Below are 6,000 nucleotides of genomic sequence, written 5' to 3'. Positions count from 1 at the left end.
TTCAGAATAGATTTTCATCCTTGCTTCATTGCTTCCCCTCATCTAAAATCACTGTATTATCTAGTCAATAGGTTTTTTATCCCACTATCTCAATTGAATTTTTCCAAAGTCTTGAGTAATATTTGATGAAAATTTCATTGTAACTAGATGGAAATATCAATGCAGTTATTTCTATTTCTTATTAATCTCCAGGTTGGTATTCAAAAATGATTGGGAGTGGTGGCATCATGAATGAATCAAACTGCCAGATTCATGAAAAAATGAGGCAAGCTGACACTTTCCTGAGTGTGACATAAGCCAAACAAAGAAAAATCATCATGAGGAAGAAAAAAATATCACTTTTTTAGGTGCAAGGATCTGAATAAATCAAACAAATCCCAGGATAGACCTCAACAATGAAGAATGTGTTTTGTGTTGGTTATAACCCAATCAGTCAAGCATAAAAAGATATATTAACTCTGGTGCCCACTTCTTATGGCTGTTTTTATCAGAGGAAAACTAAGTGTTTCTGCCATATTTGTTTCAGCTCTTACTATTTTAGACTTTCATGTGAAAGATCATGTCACAGACCAGTTCTGCCACCACTGCACTTCAGGATTTTGAATGAGCAGGGTTGTCGGGGAGAGAATTGGTGGTGGTGAGGGTGGGGGAGAATCCTTGCGGGTTCGGAGTAGGGGAGCGCGTGGTTTCTCTCGTCGAGGATGTAATCAGATGGACGGAGAGGGCGGGCGCGGACTGGAGGATAGGGCAGGGGATTGGTGGACATAGAAAGCGTTGAAGATCTTGTTCATGACATCAAGGAGCATGATGCTTCATGTGTGGCAGGCGAGGACCGACGCAGAGGCAGGCGGAGCAATGGACGATGACAGGACCTTCACCGGCGTCGACGACCTGCTGGACGCCCCCAGGGTGGGTGGGCTGCAGGTGGGTGGTGACTAAGGCGTCGAAGGCCTGGGCGGCAAGAGGTTTGATTTCGTGGGCGGCCTGCTATGACCGGCACAGACCGGTCATTGGAGATCCGAGTCCCCTCAATGACTGGCACAGACCGGTCATTGGGAGGAGATCTTAGTCCCCTCAATGACCGGTGCAGACCGGTCATTGGGAGGAGATCTGAGTCCCATTGATGGCCAGTCAGACCGGTCAACCGGCCATCGAGAGGTGTGAGTTCCCTCAATGGCCAGTCAGAAAAGTCATTGAGAGGTATGAGCCCCCTCAATGGCCGGTCTGACCAGTCATCCAGAGATGTGCAGACTGCAAAGGAGGTCAAAGCCTCCCCGGCAAGCGATGAGGAACTCCGTCCGGTGCTAGGCCGGCGGCAGTTGGGGGAGGGGAATGGAAAAGAAAAGACTGAGAGTTGCGTATGCCCTCCGGTGATGATTGGCCGTGAGTGAGCGCAGTTATTTGTGTAGCGTTGGGGTGGATGATTTTCTGACGGCTGGAATTGCGCGTTGGCTATTTTTGTTTGAGGAGTGAGCCGGGGATACTGCCGGCGGGGTTGTGGTCAAAACCAGAAAGTTGGAGGAGATCTGCGTTGCGGGGGTAATGAACTTAAAAGACGTGAAACTTTGGGAAGACAGTTATCAAGACTTATAACTTTGAAATCTTGATGGAGAAACTGAGAATTTTTATGGTTCAGAGTGGGTCCATGCTGCTCCAAAGCCTGAGTTCCAACTGAACTCAAACCTTGGAGTTGGTGACATGTAGCAGACATCTCATCACAACCTAGCACGCATGCGCGCGCTACAACAAACAAAACAGCAGAAACAAAATAAAACAAAATGAAACAAGACAAAAACCAAACCTCCTCATCCAAAATATAACCAAGACGCGCATATAAGAAAAGAAAACAACAAACATGATTAAAGAGAAACTGACAGGAAAACAGAACCATTAAAACAGAAACAAAAGAAAAGAAAGGAAAAGAAAATCTGAAACGCCTTGAGGAAGCGCGCCATGCCGCGCCATTGAAACTGAGAAAGCCTGGAAGTTTGAGAGCTTGAGGCCTTGATGTCTTGAACCTTGACGTCCTCTGGCGCGCGCCATGCGCGTCAGTCTTGATCCTCACGCGTGTACCAGTTTGTCCACCACATCCACCCACGACTTTCAGTCTGTCCCTAGGCGCCATTGAAACTGAGAAAGCCTGGAAGTTTGAGAGCTTGAGGCCTTGATGTCTTGAACCTTGACGTCCTCTGGCGCGCGCCATGCGCGTAAATCTTGATCCCCACGCGTGTACCAGTTTGTCCACCACATCCACCCACGACTTGCAGTCTGTCCCTAGACTGCTCATCCAGTACCATGCCTAAAGGAAATCCAAGCCCTGAGAAAGAAAGAGAAACAAACCAGGCGCGCCCGCGGTGCTCTCAAGTGTGGCAAGAAGTAGAGTTTTTGAAAAAAAAAACATGGTAGTAACTACCCAGCAAGGGCACATTCTGACTGCTTGAAGCCAACTTCCTCGGATTTGGAACAACCCCGGATGTCCCAGACTGGTCATCCAGAGGAGTAAACCTCTCAAGCTGACCTGTAAACACTCGGACGAGTGTGTACAGGCCAGCATTTTGTCTGCCTAGGTGCAGGGCCCTGGCAACAGAGTTGTGTTCAGGCAGGTGCAAAGGATGTCAGGGCCCAGGGACCTTGTGTCATGTGCGAGCTGAGACCAATACTTAAAGGGCTAGGGGGAAGCTGTTTGTCCTCCCAGGGGATCTGGGTTTTGTCCCACCCCCTCCCTGAAGGCCCCCTATTTCATTTGAGTAGGCTCCTTCTTGATTTCAAAAAACACAAATTTGAATCTTGAACAAAACTTTAAAATTTAAACTTCAAACTCACACAAAACAAAAAATATGACCACAATCAAAACATACAAAAAATAAAATAAACTCAAACAAAACCAAAAATTCACACTCAAACAAAACATAAACTCTAAATTCAAACAAAACATAAACTCTAAACTCAAGAACAAAAACAAACTTGAACTTTTTAAACCCAAAAAACACAAAGTTGAAACTTTTAATTTCTTTTGCCTGCAATTTCAATGAAATGCAACATGAACCCATAAAGTCAGTTTCTGTGAAACTGTGGTTTTAATAGACTTGGATTTGGTGGAAGAGGGGTTACATTATGTTTTTGATGAAAAATGGCTGATTTAAGTTGAATGAGGAGGTTTGTGATGTGTGATGGTGGGGTATTGATCATTGGTGGGTTGGCCTTATATGCTTGTCTTGATGCAGCGTGGTGGTGTTGTCTTGGGTGACTGTATGGATTCCCTGTGTTGTTGAATGATGGCAAATAGGGGTTGGTTTGGTTTGCTGGCAGCGTGTGGATGATGACCCAGGCGTTAGGCAATTGGGCGCGGAAGAGACCTACCATGAGCATGGTTAGCCTGGGTTGGTTGGAACTAGCCGTGTAGAGGGCCGGTTTGGTCATGGTGGCAACAATGACTCAAGAGGCGGTCAAAGGGTGGCACGTGGTTAATGGGAGATTGTGGTTATTTTTTTGTGACTGGTCAGCTGAATGGTGAGCATGGGGGTTTCAGCAGGCCTGACCGGTGAATTCAAGTATGACCTTGGTGTAACTACACTGGTGGACAATTTGGCAACGGGAGAAGCCTTTGTATTAGGATTGTGTTGCGGTGAGAGGTGCGGGTTCCAAATCGGTGATGTACGCCAAAAGCATGGGTGTGATAGTAGTCAGTGGTATTCTGTTGAGGGAATCAAGGCTGGTTTAATTAGTTGCACAGTTTAAGGCCTGACTGCTGCGTAATGCTTGATCTGATAATGATCATATTGTAAACCCCGCAGCGGCGCAGCCACCTTAGCCTCTAGTATGAACCAAAACAGACACAGCCGCCACAAGGAGGACCACTAAAACAAGAGTGGAAACAGGTTTTCAAGGGGGGAAGGGTTTTGTGAGCGGGCCTGGGGCATAAATTGTCAGCCTTAGAGTCATCACAGCTGACCTAAAAGCTGCCTGTTCTACCTTTGTTACATATAAATTACTTTATATCTTTTTCATCTTAAGAGATATCCCTGTTTTGACTTCATATTCTGTTTCCTCATGCAATTTTAACCCTAGTTACAACTTACCAATTCATTGTAACTATACTCCTTCCCTGAGTTACTGAGTTGTAGCGCCCTTGCGCAGTTGTGACGTGTCAGCGCTACTAGGCGCGCCAAACCACTTGTACATATGTAAATTACATAAGCAAACTGTGAAAATTTTCGTAGTCAGGATCCCCCTTGCCTGAGGCGGATCCACAGACTTCAGCACACCAGAACCACCACCCAGATAACTCCAGGATCACCACCAAAGAGCCTACTATACTCCCAGTATACCTACCGTCACAGGCGCCTAGGATATTGACAGTAAGTAACCTCTTTCACTGAACCTTGTTTATCTCAGAGGTACAAATCTGTGTCTTGCTGGATCTGCCTTTTCTTCTTGCTTTGCTTTCTCCTTGATCACAGGGCTGTCCCTCCATATCTATAGGCCTTTGCCTCCATCTTGATCACAGGGCTGTCCCTTCTTATCATCAGGCCTTTGCCTCAAAATCTAGGTTCAGGGCTGTCCCTCAGGTTTCCCATTAAGAACCTTGACTGTCCAGAGAGAAGTCTAAAAAACTGTGGCTGGATTAAGACTTATCTAATCCAGATACCCTCCTGAGAGGAAGCTGTAGCACTTCTTGCACAGATTAGCAGCACTCTTCTGAAGAGTAGCATTTCCAGTGGACGTGCATTCCCACTAGAATAACCTAGTACTTCTCTTCCTTCTTATCCTGCTTGGTTTCTCTCTCTCTTTCTCTTTTTCTATTATAGTTGTAATTTCTTTATCCCAAGAAATCCAACTATTGCCCCCCCATTTCTTGTGTCCTGCTGTCACTATAGAGACTCAGGCTCACAATTGGGGGCCTCATCGGGAAATATACTCACCTTTTCATAATTCTAGACTGCTATAAAGCCAAAAGACTGATCCTCCTGACTAAATCAAACAAAAAAAAAAAAAAACTCTAAAAATTCGAAAAATCACCTTAAAAAATTTTTCTACATATCTTACTAACGCTGAAATTCTTCTAAAATCATCCAAAATTGCTTTTACATTGATAAATTTCCTAACTGAACCCTTGAAAATTTTTTTTTACGTCCTGTGTACTCGTGAAAGTGCAGAACTGCGACTCCTCCGCGCCGCTATTTATCCCTTCGTCGGACTTATCCTCCCCAGAACCCTCTATATCTTCGGATCAAGAAGAGATAGAGAAAAACGGAGTAAGCTCAAAAGATTCTCCTGCTTCTTAACTATAATTGCCGCAATTGACCGTAAAAAAATTCGTAACGGCGCAGACTAGCGCAGAAGACGAAAATTGCGACGACAACCGCGTAACTGATCCGAAAGAAGGAAACTGGATCAATAGTTCCTCTTGGACCCCTATTGCTACTACTAAATACCCAAAAGTCCGTCGCCGCAAGGTCACCGCCGCTGTTAATATCTCTGATTGGACCTCAAAATCCGCCGCGAAACCCAGCGCAAAGGAAACTAAGAAAAAAACCTCTACTACGACGCGTAAAAGTAAAAGGTTATCTTCTAAACCTAAGTCCCAAGGTATTTTAACCTTGAATTAATTCTTAAAAACTTTCTCTTTCCGCTTAAATTAACCTCTCTTACTCCTTATCACGATGCCTCCTCACCTTAGAAATGGCCGAGACCTCTCCGAAGAGCTCCGCCACCGGTACCGCCTTAGCCCAGCCGCCGAAGAACGGCTTCGAAGGGCTAGAAGCAGCCTTGCCACCTCTACAGGAGGATTTCCTCAAGCTCCCGGAAGAGGAGCCGCTCCCCCCAGATACCGGGATCCCTCCGGCTCTATACCAGCCGAGAGAAACGTCCATAGCTCTAGCGTCGAGCAGATCCACGCCGGTTCCACGGCCTGTCGACAGGGAACAAATAGATTTGACGGTGAACCCTCCTCAGACGAGTCAGCCGCCCTCCCAGCCTATCAACCCAGAGGGCATGAGA

This window comes from Puccinia triticina, chromosome 15A (genome assembly GCF_026914185.1).
Source record: "Puccinia triticina chromosome 15A, complete sequence".
In the NCBI taxonomy this organism is placed as follows: Eukaryota; Fungi; Basidiomycota; class Pucciniomycetes; order Pucciniales; family Pucciniaceae; genus Puccinia; species Puccinia triticina.
This window is presented reverse-complemented; position numbering follows the sequence as displayed.